Here is a 17,589-nt window from a genome sequence, read left to right on the forward strand (position 1 = left end):
AGTGTCGCCGCAGCGGAGTGCCGTCTATTTAGGCTCCCCTTGCAGCCGCTGATATCGCTGGGAGCCACTAGGCTTAGAACCTATATTCGTCAGGTCAATAACGTCTCTACAATTTTGTCATGTCTGATGAAAATGCCACTGGCTGTCTTGGCTTGACATTGCTTTACTAAATGTCTTGACATGGTTGGCAGCGATGAGCAAACACATACGCAAGCCACGCAAACCACCGCGACTCACGATCGCTGTGCTGCCCGCCTATATACGAGTCAACTTGTATCGCGGATCTCGAGTTGTGACTAAATTAATTAACGTCGTGCCTCAGGGACAGGCTGGCCACTTTTATAACGCCGGGCCCTTTGGAGCTGGCTACTTATATAGGTCGAGGTGGTCTTTAAGCACAGTTGCAGAACCAATGAACCAAGAAAAATTGCCGTCAGCCGACATTGTCTGGCCATGACATAAATAAACTGCCAACATATTTAAGCAGCACACGCATAATCACGTCACTGTAACCAGAGATGATGAATAGTGTAACCTAGTGTCTCACGTTACCAAAGTTATATGTGCTATGCTGAATGAAATCTCTATAAGCTTACGCCAAGACAAACTGCCCTAATCTAACTAAACATAGAAAATTAAGGCTAAGCTTTAATAACATCAGCTTTACACGTGTGACAGGTGGGCCAGTACTTATCGATTCACCCTAGCTTATGGAACATGCTAACCTACCGAAACTCCTTTAAAGTGTAAGCTGCTATACCATATCTAATACCTGTCACACTGGACATTTTAATGTCATAGGATGCAAATTACATTCAGTGCAATAAATGCCATTCGACCTGTGGTGGTGGTACACAACAAAAATTGATGTCATTCGGTCATGATATCAACGGCAATCATTGCAAAAAAAATTGGTGAGAGAACAAGAGCAAGGTATATGTAGAATGTCTATGTAGAAAGTCAATTTATTTTAACATATATATGGCGTTTCACTTCACCAGAATAACACGCATATAAAACTTCCAATTCCAGAATTTCTAGCCACTACAAGCAAAAACAAGGCTTGACCAGCTTAGTAGCCATAGCCAATAAATTGAAGACAAACAATACGACTGACATGGCAGTGCTGGACGACGCTCGGTTGCAGTAGCCGAAGCAGTTAGTTGATGTGTGCTTTGCATTGCGAACAAAGCAATCAGAGGAAGAAGCGAGACTGTCAAATAGATCCATACAGGCGCCCGACTGCTTGCAGTATAACTGACTAGTAAAGCGACAGCCGCCAGACGCCACTGAGGTGGAGAGTAAAAAACATTTTGTGAAAGCCTGCCATGCAGCTTTCCTTTAGTAAAATAGCAGATGCCTTAAATAACACAAAATTAATTATCTCTTTACATCACTGTTTCTGAAATTATGAATGCTCAATGTCATTTTAGTCATTCACCACAAGTGCAAAGCTGACTGATTTTTTTCAGATTCATTTGATTGCAGAAGTAATTCGATTCTAATGGCATTAAATATCGCTGCGTAACAACCGAATAATGTCATTCAATGCTAATGCCGTTCGATTCGAATGACAATAAAATTTCCAGTGTGACAGGAGCATAACACAACCACTTGTGAGCCACTGGCCATGTTACCACTATCCATTCATCTTTAGAATGCTGATTAATTATGTTTCAGAATGATTTCATTAAATATGCTAGTCCTATTCCCCAGCCTGTGTGAATTAGTCACTTGTGAAGAAACTTTCCATGTTTCTGTGAAGTATGGGTTAGGTTGCTGCATCAGCTCAGATAGGGTACCAGAAATTGTTTCTACCCGTCAAATGACGAAACACAAGTCTACAGTTACCTTCATTGCCTTTACATTGCACTTATTGTGCAAAGTATAAATGGTATTGCAGCTTTCGAAAAATTGATTCAAAATCAGCTATTTATTTTGCATCCGTATTTTGCTCATGGTGCACATCTTTCTACAGAAATTGCTATATCAATGTCAGCAGTAGGAGCAAAACTAAGGTAGATCATTCTTGTCGCAGATTTTTAGAAAACATTTGAATATCAAGTATACTGCAAGCAATCAGTGCAGGCTGAAATTATTTATTTGCTTCATGACTTACAAACAACAGGCGATGGAGGAATCAGATTTTGTGTATTCATATAAATACTTTGTACGTACAAAGTAACTATGCACAGCACAACATATAATACTCCTGAATTCATGTAGAAAGATTGTAACGCATACTGTTGAGTAATATCTCATGGTGTCTTTTTAACTCTAGAAGTGAACAGTGCACCCATAAAATTTTTGTAGTTGGAACAAATGATATGAAGAAATCATATATACTACTTCAGATGAGTAGACAATTACATCTGCCTTTAACATAGTGCACAGCCCTCAGCACTGAGAACATGCTAGAGATATTGACACATCATAGCAGGATTCACATACTGTAACAAGTTTAAATATTTTGCTTTACAGCTCGATGTCCAGAGCTGGATTGCTATTATCTTGTAAAATTACCACTCACGCCAATTTTCAAGGAATAAAAAGCCGGATTATTTCAGTCCCATTACAGATATTTCTTTTTTTTATTATCAAGCAAGAACGTCTATAAAAGGCCACTCATTGAAGAAGGCAAACAAAATACAAAATTCCACAATCACAATGCAAGGTCATGCAAACGGCTCGTGGGTTCTATCGCAGATGCAGGTAAATCACAAAGATAACGAGGAAACACTACGTAATCGCGTTTATTCGCTGGAACGCACTGCAGCCACTTGGCTGCAAAAACATCGTACACCACCGCACATTTCTAGCACACACCACGTAGGACACATGTACGCTGCAGAGATATGTGTTTTTTTCTGAGGAATGTTCGTGAGTCGCACGATAAACACAGAAGGCACGGGCGACAGGCGCGCAACCCGCGCACATTGAATACACCGGCATGAAAGCAAATGCGGACGACACCGGCGTAACCTGCGCTAGACGAGTGATGAACCCTGCTAGATTTGATGCTTTCCGACAGAAACAGTTACAACACGCACGGAAACATCGCACGCTGCCCAAGCGTACATCTGATACCGTGTCAACAATTCCTGAGGCTACAGTTGATGTTGACGACAGCAGAAAGTTATTTAAAACGAAGTGACAACGCACGTAGCACGGGCAGGAGCTCATAACGTCATGAAAAAACTTCAATACAGCTGACTTGAAGTGCAGATCTCGGAGGCCATACTTTTGCTGGCTGCACATGGCAGTTGTTCAAAATCGAAAATACGCCATAAAATTTTTTTCTACAGTGAAGTATAGCGGGCAATATAGACGCTTCAATGTTTTTTCTCTCGCAACTATACGTAGTTGGGCGCAATACGGCACAAAATGAGTGCGTACTGGTTATTATTAATGCATCACGGGGGCCACACAACCGCACAGGTATACAAATGACGCTCGCCCCATGCGATCGGTTGGTGGCGCAACCCACCACCCTGTTTCAAAGGAGACGCTCATAGCATTCATTCGTCTACACTGCTCTCTATTTCGCAACTGCCGGTCGCCGGTCGGTTGCGGGAGCCGTGGTGATGTGTTTGTCTAATCGTGTGGTTTTGTGTTTGGTGTAACGAAATGTGACTTGGTTCGCGAACACAGAAGTGCCAGAAGATAGCTTGTGTCTCTCTGAAAACTCACCATATGCGTGGCGTGCCAGGCAAATGGGGACCAACGATTTTCATGCCCTGGAGTGCGTTCTCTTTTGTGTCTGGTTGTGGGAAGTTCGCTGGACGTCGCAAAGAAATAATGTGTATTATTAGCGTGCCTCAGCTCGTCCACTACGTCACGGCGTGTAGGCTGGTTGTCGACGCAGCACCAGCAACTTGGAGAGCGCTTTTCGACCGCGTCGTACCATTCAAAAGGTAAGTAATCGTGCTTGCTAACTACACGTGTATTGTGCGTGCTTCTCGCGTGTGCACAGAGTGCACGAGCGTAAAATAGAATCAATAGAACTGCCACGGCAACAGTGGAACCCGTGCTGATGCTTGCTGAGCGCTGGTTGTCAGAATTTAGCTAGGCAAGTTTATTGTCTTAATGCGAAATTGAAAATGATTATAAGCGTTTTCTTCCGTTGAGAAATATTACGTTCGGAAATAATCGTGTTCATTATGTGCGCCTGTGCGTGAGCTCCCGCTTTTCTGCTTAAGTTGCATAACAACGCTCATCTGCATCTTGATAGATTCTAACTGCAATGACGTTTCTTCGCGTATAAATGCTTCTACGTTGTAAATAATCTCTGCTTACGCGGTCCTGAATTTACGAGCAGTTTTAGAAAGAAAAAAAAACGTAAGCAGTCAAAGCTTGCAACTGGTACAGCTTACTAAAAATTTTTAAGACAAGATGTGTTGACATAACTTATGCGTAACTAAACATGACACGAGACAGTTGCTTAAACTAAGTCATGAAAAAATTGAATTGGTATGTAAACAAAGATTTCTTTGTAATGTGTTGCTGCTGTGTGTGTGTTAAAAATTTTACGGTGATGAAGGGGTCCCTCTGTTGCCACCCTTCATTATTGCAAACATTATTTTCGTGACTATTTTTAGATGCTCCTTGCATGCGTTCACACTGTGACAGCGTTAATGTGCCACTGCTATAAATTAACTGCGAACTTTCCGAACTGATTTTGTAGTGGCGAGGGCGTAACCCACACCAGTGTCCACATAATGGAGGAGCCAGCAGAAATGCAGGGAAATCTTGGATGACTGCCATAGCGCAGTGTGTAATCTGATTGCTTGGTTCAGGTATGTATGATGTGTATGTGTTCCAAAGAGTAGGACCTCGGTATCATTCGTGGATAAGTTTATCAACATATTACTCAACACAGCTTACTAAGTAGGCTAAGTATTTTTGCAACTTGCTGCTTATTTGTTTTCATAGCTGTTATGCACATATTGTTTTCTATATAAAACTAGATCTAACATGTCCTGTTATTAAGTATTTTTTCTTGCATCAATTGCTTGGATGCAATTTAAATTTCATTTTTGTTTGACAGAATAGTTCTTGCGGAAACCCGCAAGGTGGAGAGAAGTACTTAATAAAGGGAAGATCAAACATCCACCTATTCGTTGCAACTGCTGCAAAGGAAACCTGTACGGGTTCCTCAAAAGAGAAGCCTCGAAGTTCAAGAAAAATTCGTCATGGTCCGGGACTTGAACCTGGGACCACTGTCTTTTCGGGGCAGCCGCTCTACCATCTAAACTAACCAGGCAACTAGCAAATGGTAGGGCGAAGTCAAATTTGTCAACAGCTGACAAATTCTGTCTGATTTTCCCTTTATAATTTTTGAAAGAGCGTAGGTTTGGGCATGTTGGTATTCCATAACTTTTAGGTTTTTGGCACACAAAAAGGGGTGAGAGACAGAGGTACGATGCGGACACAGCGCTAACTTCCAGCAATTGTTTTATTCTGCGAAGTGGTACACATACATATAGGTAACAGGCAACAGCGTACGCATGCGCATATGTACTGGTTTCTAATCAGATGAGACAGCAACGAGACGTGTAATGGAAAGTTAAGATGATATCGAAGATGAAAAAGCGACCATGCATAGCCAAAAAAATTTTGTAATTGCAAGATTAGAATGCCATCTCCATCAAGCCACCCTCTGTGACACGTTCAAAAAATCTAATTCTTTTTTTGAAAGATCGATTGAAGGGGCATGCTAACACAGATTATTGAAGCAGCGAAGATCGCTAGTTTGGGGAATGCTCGTGTTAGCGCACCTTCATTCGATCTTTCAAAAAAAAAATTAGATTTTTTGAACGTATCACAGAGGGTGGCTTGATGGAGATGGCATTCTAATCTTGCAATTACAAAATTTTTTTGGCTATGTATGGTCGCTTTTTCATCTTCGATATCATCTTAACTTTCCATTACACATGTCTCGTTGCTGTCTCATTTGATTAGAAACCAGTGCATATGTGTACCGCTTTGTAGAATAAAACAATTGCTGGAAGTTAGCGCTGTGTCCGTGTCGTACCTCTGTCTCTCGTCCCTTTTTGTGCACTAAAAGCCTAAAAGTTATTATTTTTGCTTAGTACACGGTGTATTTCTCACTCTATATTTTGGCTTTATTGTTTTGAAACTGTTTCCTATGCTGCAGCCTTTATTTCCATCTTCTTTTCTGTTTATTCTACACGCTTGTGCAGTTTCTGTGCACATAAGAATTCAAAGTGTAGTGGGCCAACTATGTTGCATGTCTAAGCACATGGTGTGCTTACCATTGTTTAACATTCATATTTGCAATTATTTATCTCTTGTCCCCAGAATAACTGCCACTCGCAAATACACATTTGATGAGCCTGAACTTTTTGAAATGATCATTATTCACTGTGCTGCAGTTACTGCTCTAACATATGGGTAACAGCACAAACATGATCACAAGAAAGGGGACACATACACACAGTGCTGGCAAACAACTGGTTTTATTGGCAAGGATAGCAACCTTATATATGCCAGTGAAGCAAAGGAAATGAAGGGGAAAACATGTCAAGGGTGATAGCGTGCTAACCACGCAAGCACAATACAGCCAACCAAGCGCGACAATATGCAAACAATTATTTTTCTTTGCCGTCTGAAGCCCCCCCCCCCCCCCCCCAGTAGCCACATGCAGAAGGTCAAATTCAGCATCAAAGAGAGCAAGAGAAGGGGTGCTAAAGCACCTGCTACCAAATTTTCTAATGTGGTAGGCTTCTCAACTGATGAGTGCGGTCTTGTCACTGCCCTTTCCTAGAATCGTCTCTTTCAACCAGGCCACCCAGTCCGTATACTTGCCAACGTTCGCAACTAAATGTGCATATTTATCATCTGGTTGTTTCTTTTTTTTCACTTTTTGAGCGTGTTCCCCTAAACGGTCATTGACACAGTGACCAGTTTCGCCGACGTAAACCATGCCACATGACGTGGGGATGCAATACACCACTCCAGTGGACATTTTACTAACGGCGGTTGGTGGTTCTTCTGGCATCCACTTTTTCTGGCGTCACAGATATGTGGCCACAACTTTCCCAGCTCAATTGGGGCAGAGAAACAAATTGGCACACCGTGCCTACTTGCCACCCTCTTAAGATTGTGGGAAAATTTATGGATGTAAGGGACCACCTCTGTCTTACGTGCCTTCCATTGATCCTCAGCCATTGTACTTCCTGATCCTCACTTGAATTTTGGAAGTAGGATTTCAGAAACAGCAGTCAAGACCAAGACGGGGATCCTGCAGCCAAAGGCGGCTTGCCTGATTATTAAACGTGGTCTTAATCTGATGTGGGCACAATTTTTGGAGAGCTGATGCCATACACAATACCGCTATACCTCTCTTAATTGTCTTGAAGTGTGCCGAGTCAAAGGGCAGCAACTCCTTCTTAGCTCGTCGGTAGTAGCCCCAGCAAACATGTCCATCACAGAACTTGATTTCTAGGTCTAAAAACTGTAAACTTGAAAGGTACGGGAGTTCATGGGTGAAACGCAACCAATGTCCATGTTTGCTAAAAATAGAAAATATTTTGCCTAATGTAGAGGGGTAGGGGAAGGTAGGCTGCTTCTTTAAAAGCACTAAAACATTCTCAATATACCCAAAAAACTTTAAAACCGGCATCCATTAAACATCTGTTCCAGTGCATTTTCCACCTTGGCGAGAAAAATGTCAGGAAGAATAGGGGCTACGCACAAGCCTATGCAGATGCCATCGCGCTGCAGAAATGACTACTCGTCAAATACAATAAATGTAGTTAATTTAGGGAAAATGAGGTATCCACCAAATCGTAGCAATTGCTACAAAGGAAACCCATGCGGGTTCCTTAAAGAAAAGCCTCGCAGTTGAAGAAAAATTCGTCCTAGTCCGGGACTCGAACCCAGGACCACTGCTTTTCCAGGGCAGCCACTCTACCAGCTGAGCTAACCCGATGGCTAGCAGGCAGTAGGGTAGCAGATGTCAATCGTAACAATTAATTGCTACGATTGACATCTGCTACCCTACTGATTGGGTGGATGTCTCATTTCTAATTTTCCTATAATTAATTACTTATCTCCACCTTGCGGGTTTCTGCAGAACTATTACCACAATAGAAGTAGAGTTCAAATGAAACTGCAATAATGATAGAAAGTTATGAACAGACAAACCGACAGTGTTCTGGAAGGATACGTCGCCGTTTTCAATGCAGTCTTTGACACACGCTAGCAGTTGATCCTGCGGAACCGAATGAAACAAGTCCTGCACGTCTGCTGAAAAACCGAAACCAACATGATCATTTCCCTCTAAAATCTACTACTGTGACTGATTGCTTTAGAAGAAATGGGTCGTTCAAAGCTAGCGTCTTGAGCTTCTTAGCAAAAACTGGCAAACACACTTCTGCCACGATCCCTCTTCACTAACAATAGTGCTAAACGGAACTTCGGGCTTGCGTGTCTTGGCTGTGAAAAACCCCCTCAAACTGTTCCCTCTGCTGTTAGATATGTCCCTGGCAAACTTTTTGAGGTCTACTTGCTTACAAAACTCAACGAACTTGGTTTTTACTTGCACTTCACTTTTCTCTCCGGGGTCAAAGTTCTTATTAGCCGCTACCAAACCTTTTTCATTGTAAATTCCCTTGGGTAAAACAATGAACCCACCATTTGCCAGCTTGCATAAGCATCAGGTTGTTACCCTTAAAGAAAGATGTCATTCAAGAATCTAGTACGGTACTAGTCCGGGGTTTTTGGAGCAAACTTTCGCAGGCAGTCAGTACCTTCAAGAAGGCAGCTGTCCCGATTATCATCTTTTCCTGAGTGGCCACTTTTCGATTCATTGCAGTGATATCATGCGCAGGAAATCAGCTTGGAGCCCAAATTTGGATCCTTTCTGCAGATGTTGCATAATCTTCTCTGGTATATGGACGTCCCCCATGACGCTGACATTGGCTAAGACGCAACTGGCTAAGGCGATCGGTCTGTAGGAGGAGAGCTCGTTAGGGTATTTCCCCGGTTTAAGCAGGCCTACAACGCGACTGCATTTCCAAGAATCTGGAACATTTCCTGTCTCCCACATCATATTATAAGATAGAAGAAGACGTCATGATTCGATGCCAAGATGGGTAACGTCGACACCAGGACCAGACGGAATCACATACGTTATCCAAGGGAATTTGCAATGAAAAATTTTTTGGTAGCGGCTAATAAGAACTGTGTCCCTGGAGAGAAAAGTGAAGTGCGAGGAAAAATTAAGTACGTTGAGTTTTGTAAGCAATTATGCCTTGGAAAGTTTGCCAGGGACATATCTAACAGCAGAGGGAACAGTTTGAGGGGGGTTTTCAGAGCCAAGACACATACGCCGAAAGTTCCGTTTAGCACTATTGTAAGTGAACAGGGTCGTGGCAGAAGTGTGTTAGCCAGTTTTTGCTAAAGAAGTTCAAGGCGCTAGCTTTAAACGACCCATTACTTTTAAAAAAATCAGTCGCAGTAGTACAGTTTTTAGAGGGAAATGATCATGTTGGTTTCGGTTTTTCGGAAGACGTGCAGGAGTTGTTTTATTCTGTTCCACAGAATCAACTGCTAGCATGTGACAAAAAGTGCATGGAAGATAACGGCGACGTATCCTTCCAGAACACCGTTGGTTTGGCCGTTCATAATTTTCTATCTTTATTGCAGTTTTATTTGAACTCGGCTTTTATTGTATTTGACAAGCAGCTGTTTTTGCAGTGCGATGGCATCTGCATAGGGTCTTGCGTAGCCCCTATTCTTTGTGAAATTTTTCAGGTCAAGGTGGACAACACACTGGAACAAGAGTTTAATGGGGGGCCAGTTTTAAAAATTTTTAGGCATGTTGACACTTATTTGGTGCTTTTATAAACAGCAGCCCACCTTCACCTACCCCTCTACAGTAGGCAAAGTGTTATCTATATTTAGCAAACATGGACGTGGGTTGCCTTTCATCCTTGAACTCCCGGACCTTTCAATTTTAGGTTTTATACCTAAAGATCACGTTCAGTGATAGACATGTTGGCTGGGCCTCCAACCCACGGGCTAAGGAATTGCTGCCCTTTCACTCGGCACTCTCCAAGACAATTACGAGAAGTATACAGGCGTTGCGTAAAAAATAGGCTCTCCAAAAATCGTGCCCACATCAGATTAAGCTCAGTTTTCATAATCAGGTAAGCCGTCTTTTAGCTGCAGGGTTCCCCATCTCGGTCTTGACTGCCATTTCAAAAGTCCTCCTTGAAAAGTTCAAGTGTGGATGTGGAAGTACAATGGTTGAGGATCAACTGAAGGCACCTAAGGCAGAGGTGGTCCCTTACATCCATAATCTTTCCCACAATCTTAAGGTGGCAAGTAGGCACGGTGTGCCAATTTGTTTCTATGCCCGAAATAAGCTGGGAAAGTTGTGTCAATGTATATGTAATGCCAGAAGAACCACCTACCGCCGTTAGTAAAATGTTCCACTGGAGTGGTGTATTGCATCCCCATGTCATGTGGGATGTTTTCTGTCCGTGAAATTGCTCGCTGTATCAATGACCGTTCAGGGGAACACCCACAAAAACTGAAAAAAAAGCACTAGATGAGAAAAATGCACATTTAGTTGCACACGTTAGCAAGTATACGGATTGTGTGGCCTAGTTGAAAGTCACGACGATTCTAGGAAAGAGCAGTGACAAGACTACGCGCATCAGTTTAAAAGCCTTGCACATTAGAAAATTCGGTAGCAACTGTTTTAGCACCCCACACTTTGCTCTCTTTGATGCTGAATCTGATCTTCTGGGTGTGGCTATTGGGGCTTCAGATTGCAAAGGAAAAGGAAAATAATTGTTTGCGTTTTGTTGTGTTTGGTTGGCTTCATTGCGCTTGTGAACTTGGCACGCTGTCACCCTCGGCATGATTTTCCCTTTCATTTCCCTTGCTTCACTCTGGCATATACAGGGTGTCCCACATAACGTGAGCCAAGCATTTAAATTTAAAATGAAATTTAAATTGAAATTTAAAAATTTAAATTGAAATTTCAATTTAAAAATGAAAGGCGCGTGTGAAGGGAATTGAACGAAACCCATACTATTCACAATAGCCCATAGTAACTCAGACAATTTTTTTGTTTTCCCCATAACTTGCTAATTAAATAAGTTTAATTACAGAACATTTAGTTATTGGCTGAGGACCCCAAGTATGGTACGCAGATTTGTAGATTTGTAGAGCACCTTCAGAAACCACCGATCGAATTCTTTCCTTTATTAAATGTCTCATGTAGTCCTTTTTTTCCGGGTTGCAAAGAAAGCCCATGAAATATGAAGAAGGCCACGTGATGGAGCATAATGGTATTGTGCTGCTCTCAAGCGTGTGTTCGGTGAACAAGGTTGGCTGCATCGTGACTGGTGACGAGAAAGTGGCAGGGCATTCTTTATCTCATTGGCACCGCTCCGCCTGCAGCATGCATTTTCGCCATCATCCGACGGGAGCCGACCTTGTTCACCGAAGGCACGCTTGAGAGGAGCACAATACCACTGCGCAAGCACTCTGTCACGTGCCTTGTTTCATATTTTGCGGGCTTTCTTTGCAACTCAGAAGAAATGACTATGTGAGACATATCGTAAAGCAAACAACTCAATTGGTGGTTTCTGAACGGGCTCTACAAATCTGTGTGCCATACTTGGGGTCCTCAGCCAATAATTAAAGAGTTGGGTAATTAAATTTAATTAATTGGTGAGTTATGGGGAAAACAAAGGATTGTAGGAGTTGCTATAGGCTATTGCGAATAGTATGCATTCGGTTCAGTTCACTTCCAACGTGCCTTTCATTAAAAAAAAAATTCTTGGCTCAAGTTATGTGAGACACCCACAAGGTGTGCTGAGACACGCAAGGTGTGCTATCCTTGCCAATAAAATCAGTTGTTAGTCAGCACTGCGTGTACGTGTCTGCCTTCTTGTGGTCTGTTTGTGCTGTTACCCATATGTTTCGAGATGAACCAACTCTCCCAAAAGGAAGTATTGATGACGTTACTGCTGTACTGAGGTGTTTTCTAGTAAGCTTGATTTTTTTCTCTCCCATTAAAAAAATTTTTGGCAAGCTATGCCCATTCATGCAAATAGGCATTGTAGCAGTTAAGAGTCTATGTCCAGTTACATTATATTTCACCTTAAGTAAACACAGTATAGATCACATAGTTAGCTGATAGATCCGTGTATTGATGCTCAATCATTAAAGAACACTATTTCGTACATAGTGCTCAATTATCTCGTTGCTTTTGCTGTAGCATTTGCTCGTTGTTGCTAATAAAATGAATTGAATTTCAACTCCACCACATAGAACATTCCGATTGGCACTTCTGTAATTTTAATAGTGATAATCAACCAACAAGCCCTAATTCAACAGCTGTCATGAATAATTTCTAATACTTTGGGTCCCTTTTCATGTGTTCTGTTTCACACTATGTATTTGGTCAGCACAGTGGGCATTCTTCTATTCAATTTGCTTGGTGCTGTTGAGGTCAGAATATCTTCAACCAGCAAGTTTAAATTATAATGCTATCCGTAAAACTTCGATTACTGGGCAGATGAAAGCATTTTATCTCATTCTAAACGTATCTTTGTTGTAACCACCAGTGTCTAGAGCAAGCATCAAATGCACAGCAACTCATAATAAGTTTTTAAGTTGGATGGGTGAGTATGTATAGCTAAGTATACCTGTGCATACATATACTTTCTACATATTAGCTAGTGTTTTAGCCACACGAAGCAGCCTATGTTGTGTTTGCTGAAGTCAAATTTATGGTTGATGCACCTGCTTTTTTTGTTGTGCACTTACACTTCTGTGGTCTCTTAAGCACTGTAGTCGTGTGACAGCTGAAGTATTGCAGTAGTGTCAAAGTTAGCGTGCTCCACTATGCCAACACATACCTATCACCGTATTCGTGCATTTTCTGAGAACCAGCTGTGTTCACTAGTTGAAATTTGTAGTGTCCTTATGAGTTTGCCGTTCAGTTCATGTAACTTTTCAGGACAGAATTTGCACAGGGAGGAAAGGGAGACCAAACAACATGACTGCTGCTAACAACTGTCTCTTTAGTTTCATGGAAGGATTAAAAATAACAATATCACTGGATATGTGCTTATATTGTGCACAAGTTCTTTCAGAGGGAAGATGTAAGTTGTGATATAAAGGAATTAAACCACGATAAAAAGAAAAGTAAATATGTGCAGAATAATTTCTATTCCTTGTCATCTAGAAAGGACGCTTTTTTTGCGTTGGCAATGAGGGCTGGCTCACACGTTTTATTTATGTGGCACGCCTCACTGATTTCTCTCGTCAATTCTTCACCGTGGGTGGAAACAGATGAACAATCTTAATTTAGCCTGAGGCCCTATCGCGGCAATGCACGGCCTAGTTGGACGAGCATACTGGTGATTGTTTTGGCACACATTTGGCACATTTAGCTATGGCCAGTCTGCCCTGTGTACATTTGACCACATGTGAAAGGAATACAGTACACTGCCTCTCGCACACACTAGACAAACTTGCTTTAACCAAGGAAACCTCGTTCGCCTGCTCGCCTTTCTCAATTCACTTGTGTACTGTTGTACATGTGTATATGTATGTATGTGTGTACAAATGTGTATCCCTAGCAAGCAATCTACAAGCGAATTGAGAAAGGCACCCAGGCTAGGGATAGGGAGGCTTGCTTAGTTAAAGATACCACCAAATTTGTCTTGTGTTCGTTAGCAGTAGTGTAGTCTATTCCTTTGATCATCTGTATATTTGGTCAAATGTACATTGGGCAGACTGGCTGGTGCCTCAACATGCACCCAGGAGAGCACCATATGTCCCACATGACAATGCATTGACATTAGTGATGCTATGAATCAGATTTAGATTGTTCATCTGTCTTGTTCACCTCTGGTAACTGAATGGCCAACAATAACAGTAAGGAATATCACTTAAATACTGGGACGTGTCAGTCCGCTCTCATTATGATGGCGTGAAAAAGAGGAACACTCTCTAAATGACACAGAATAGCAATCACTCCGTGCTTTCTAATTCTATTTGTTATGCAACATTTGTCCTCATTCTAAAAGAACGTTTGTGCAGTACAAGTGCACATGCAGTGTAAATATTTTCTGTATTCCTTCCCATAAAATAAACACTTAAACATTGAATTGGTAGCTTTTGTGCCCTGTGGTCTCTCTTCTGTTCCTTGTGTTGTACGCAAAAGTTAAACATGAACATGCACCAACTTTCTCAGTTACTCGTCAGTCAGTGTTGATAAACTCAAAATGTTTCCAGCCAGAACATTCTTACCATTTATGTCACATCCAGTCAGTATAGTACTACTCTGGCTTTTCATAAAGCATGCTAATATGTACTTCTGCATTTATAGTTTATGTAATGATAGCCTAACAGCACAAGCAAAGAGTTGTAGAGATACAAGCTGTATTTTGGCTATCACTAATTGCTTAGAGGGTGATCAGAGGCGGATACTAAGAGAGCTCTTCTGATTGGATGGTACAAACCGTACAACACCACAGTAACTTTCTCTTGAGCGAGTTGGTCTTTGCTAAATGCCATGCTGTTGTAGTGCAACAAACTGCAAAAAGAAAGATACGAAAGGACAGAAAGAAGGGAAAGAAAGATGGCACTACACTCACAACTGTTTATTAGGCACAAAACTTGCTACATATATATTGCGCACACTCTTGACATCAGGAGCAGCAAAAAGAGCAAGTGACAGGTCATGTTGTTCGTGTGAAACCCAACATTTTCATTTCCACATCATATAAAAACATATGTTTGACTAACACATGCTTGACTACTGATCCGAATGTGATATGCCTCAAGTAGTTCCCACGCGGTTTTATCTCTTCTCTTACCTGGGATTCTCACCTCAGAAAAACGTGGCTTACAGGAGCACGATTTGCAATGTGCAGTGAGATGGGTGGTCATACCCTTTTCTAATTGTTTTTGTTCCCTCACATCTGCCCGACACAGGTTTTCCCATAACTTAGCGGTGTCTGGTAAACCACAGCAGTGGACCGCTTTTCCACATAGCTTTTTTGTCTAGTTTCAAGCATCATGTCCAGCAGCTTTTAAAATTCCATATTTCCTCATTCGGTCGTCACCTAGTGGCAGAAACCTCGCTGCAGCAACTCAGATGTAACAATAATCTGAAGGGGAGTGAGGGAAGTAAGCACGATTCCCAAAGAAAGGCTCAGGTGGCACCTTATTACCACAGGGTGAGCCACAGCCTCAAGGCGGTGAACAGGTATGAGGTACTTGTTGTTTTCTTCCTCGAACAAGCTGTCTTGCCTATGTCCCCGAATCATAGAGTGTGCAGTGCAGACGTACATTCAAACATGCAAAGTGCTACGTGGAAAAGTGTTCCACTGCTGTGGTTTCCCAGATACCGCTAAGTTACAGGAAAACCTACATCGGGCAGACTGGCCGTTGTGTGAACGACTAAATGAGGGAACATGCAAACAACTTAAAAGCGCATATGAACGCCCATTTTTTCTGCGTATTGTATACCGTGCTGCTGTACTGTAAGCCACGTTTTTCTGTGGTGATAATCCTAGGTAAGAGTAGCGATAAAACTGCGCAGGAACTGCTAGAGGCATATCACACTCGTATAACTGGTCAAGCGTGTGTTAGTCAAACACCTGTTTTGTTATATGATGCAAAAAGAAATTGTTGGGTTTGACGCAAACAAGATGACCTGACACTTGCTCTTTTCTTCCCCTGATGTCGAGAGTGCGCGCATATATATGTAGCAAGTTTCGTGTCTAATAAACAGTTGAGTGTGTCGCCGTCTTTCCCTTTTTTCTGTCCTTTAGAACCTTTCTTTTTCCAGTTCTTTGTGCTGCAACACCATGCCGTACAACCTGTACCACTTTCTACGCTTCACAAAACTGAAAGTCAACTTGGGCTCACTGAAACTGGTTATGTATTGCTTGTGTAGTCTCTTTAAAGATTGCTTTCAAACAGAGGTAAGCCATATAATTTTGTGTGGAGCCCCTACACTAATGCTACTGGACATACTTCTTGCTGCCAGCAGTTATTGACATAAAACCAATGGCCGATTGCACAAACAATAAAAATGCATAAAAAATGCTTGATGTCAGATTTCTCAGGTTCCTGTAAACAAAGCAAATTAGCTGCTTTAATGAGAAATTTTGGCAGACTGGGTGGGAATAGAACCTGGGGTGTGAAACAAGGACACTTCTGTGATGCCACAATATCCATGTGCTTTTGGAAGTAACCGTTGCAGATGTAAACGCTACTGAGGGTGAGCTTTGTGTTGTGCCAAGAACTAGGTCCTTATAAATCGGTTGTCAGTCCCTTTAAGGTGTGCCTACTGTGTGTGTTATATTGTGCACGTCACATTGCAGCCATCTGGTTCACTAAAGATGCTTTCACGTTCCCACACGTAAACAGTCTTAACATGCATCTGCCCTTTTATTGCAGGTACACCTAGGAAATGTATACATTGATGAGGAGTGGCACCTGCTCTAGTGCCATGGCTAGGACTCCGTGTTCTGCAAAGAACTGGCGAAACTGGTGTGGGGAGTTCTGGCACTCAGGATAGGAGCATCACAGGGGCTCTTTGGTGGTGCCTTCTGAACGACCGCAATGTCATTGAGAAGCCGGCATTGAGCCTCCATAAATTGGAAGCTGTGGACAGTATCATCGACATTGTTTCAAATTTGTTTGTGTTATGTTTGTAACAATACATGTATAACAGTGAAATGATTAATTTTCCAGATGCACTTGTTGCATATCTTTCGAGATGTGGTGCCCCTGACCGTAGCCTAGCAGACATGCTGAGAGAAATTAAGTAAGCGTGTAATTGCAAACATGTGTACATGCAGTAAACCTCATTAATTTGAAGTCGTGGGGGCCATGCGAAATGACAGGACTAAGCAAACGCAACTAAAATGGTTTAAAATATATATTTATGTTTTGGCTTCCCACGGGAGACTTGTTCACAATGAAACCAGCAGCAGAGTAGGTAGCGTTCTTATCTGCAGCTCAAAACACGATTAAGGTACTTGGCATACATGGACACGGATGATTAGAGATTCAAGATAACGACACGTAAAATGATTTCATTCCTTAACAATCGAGCGATATTTTTCCTAGCTAATTGTGACGTAGTTGCGCAGTGCTCGGCCAGGGCATTCGATGCAAAGTTTCGTTTCTGGACATCATTCCTGTGCTGTTTAAGTCTTTTGTAGGAGTTACCGGTTTCTTCGATGTAGACATACTGACAGTTCGCATACCAAAGGCCCTACACTACGCCTGGGAACTTGTTTTTTTTCCGTACGGTCTTTCACATGCACGAGCTCGTGTTTAAATTTTGGAATGTGCACAGCCTCCACATCATATGACCACAACGCATGCAAGGGCCTTGCTTATGCAGGGGACATATGGTATTGAAGCCCATCTTTCGGGAGTTCAGGGTGGGTGGGTACTGCGCAAGCCAGCTGGCACCCTACTGTGTCAATGGAGAACTCAGGGTATCCACAAGCCATCAATTCCCAGTGCACAAGTGAATTGTCTGCCATGTGGTCTTCTGCTGTTGTGCACACA

At 42.2% G+C, this 17,589-nt stretch overlaps 1 long non-coding RNA gene across 1 annotated transcript; it reads left to right on the forward strand.

The window, feature by feature from the left end:
• The first annotated feature begins 3,567 nt into the window (after positions 1 to 3,567).
• Positions 3,568 to 16,760, forward strand: LOC139059414 (uncharacterized). The gene is made up of 3 exons (XR_011514146.1): positions 3,568 to 3,914; positions 4,685 to 4,796; positions 16,465 to 16,760. It is a non-coding gene; the product is annotated as an uncharacterized lncRNA (long non-coding RNA).
• Positions 16,761 to 17,589: the final 829 nt, after the last annotated feature.

This window comes from Dermacentor albipictus, chromosome 1 (assembly GCF_038994185.2).
Source record: "Dermacentor albipictus isolate Rhodes 1998 colony chromosome 1, USDA_Dalb.pri_finalv2, whole genome shotgun sequence".
Lineage (NCBI taxonomy): Eukaryota > Metazoa > Arthropoda > Arachnida > Ixodida > Ixodidae > Dermacentor > Dermacentor albipictus.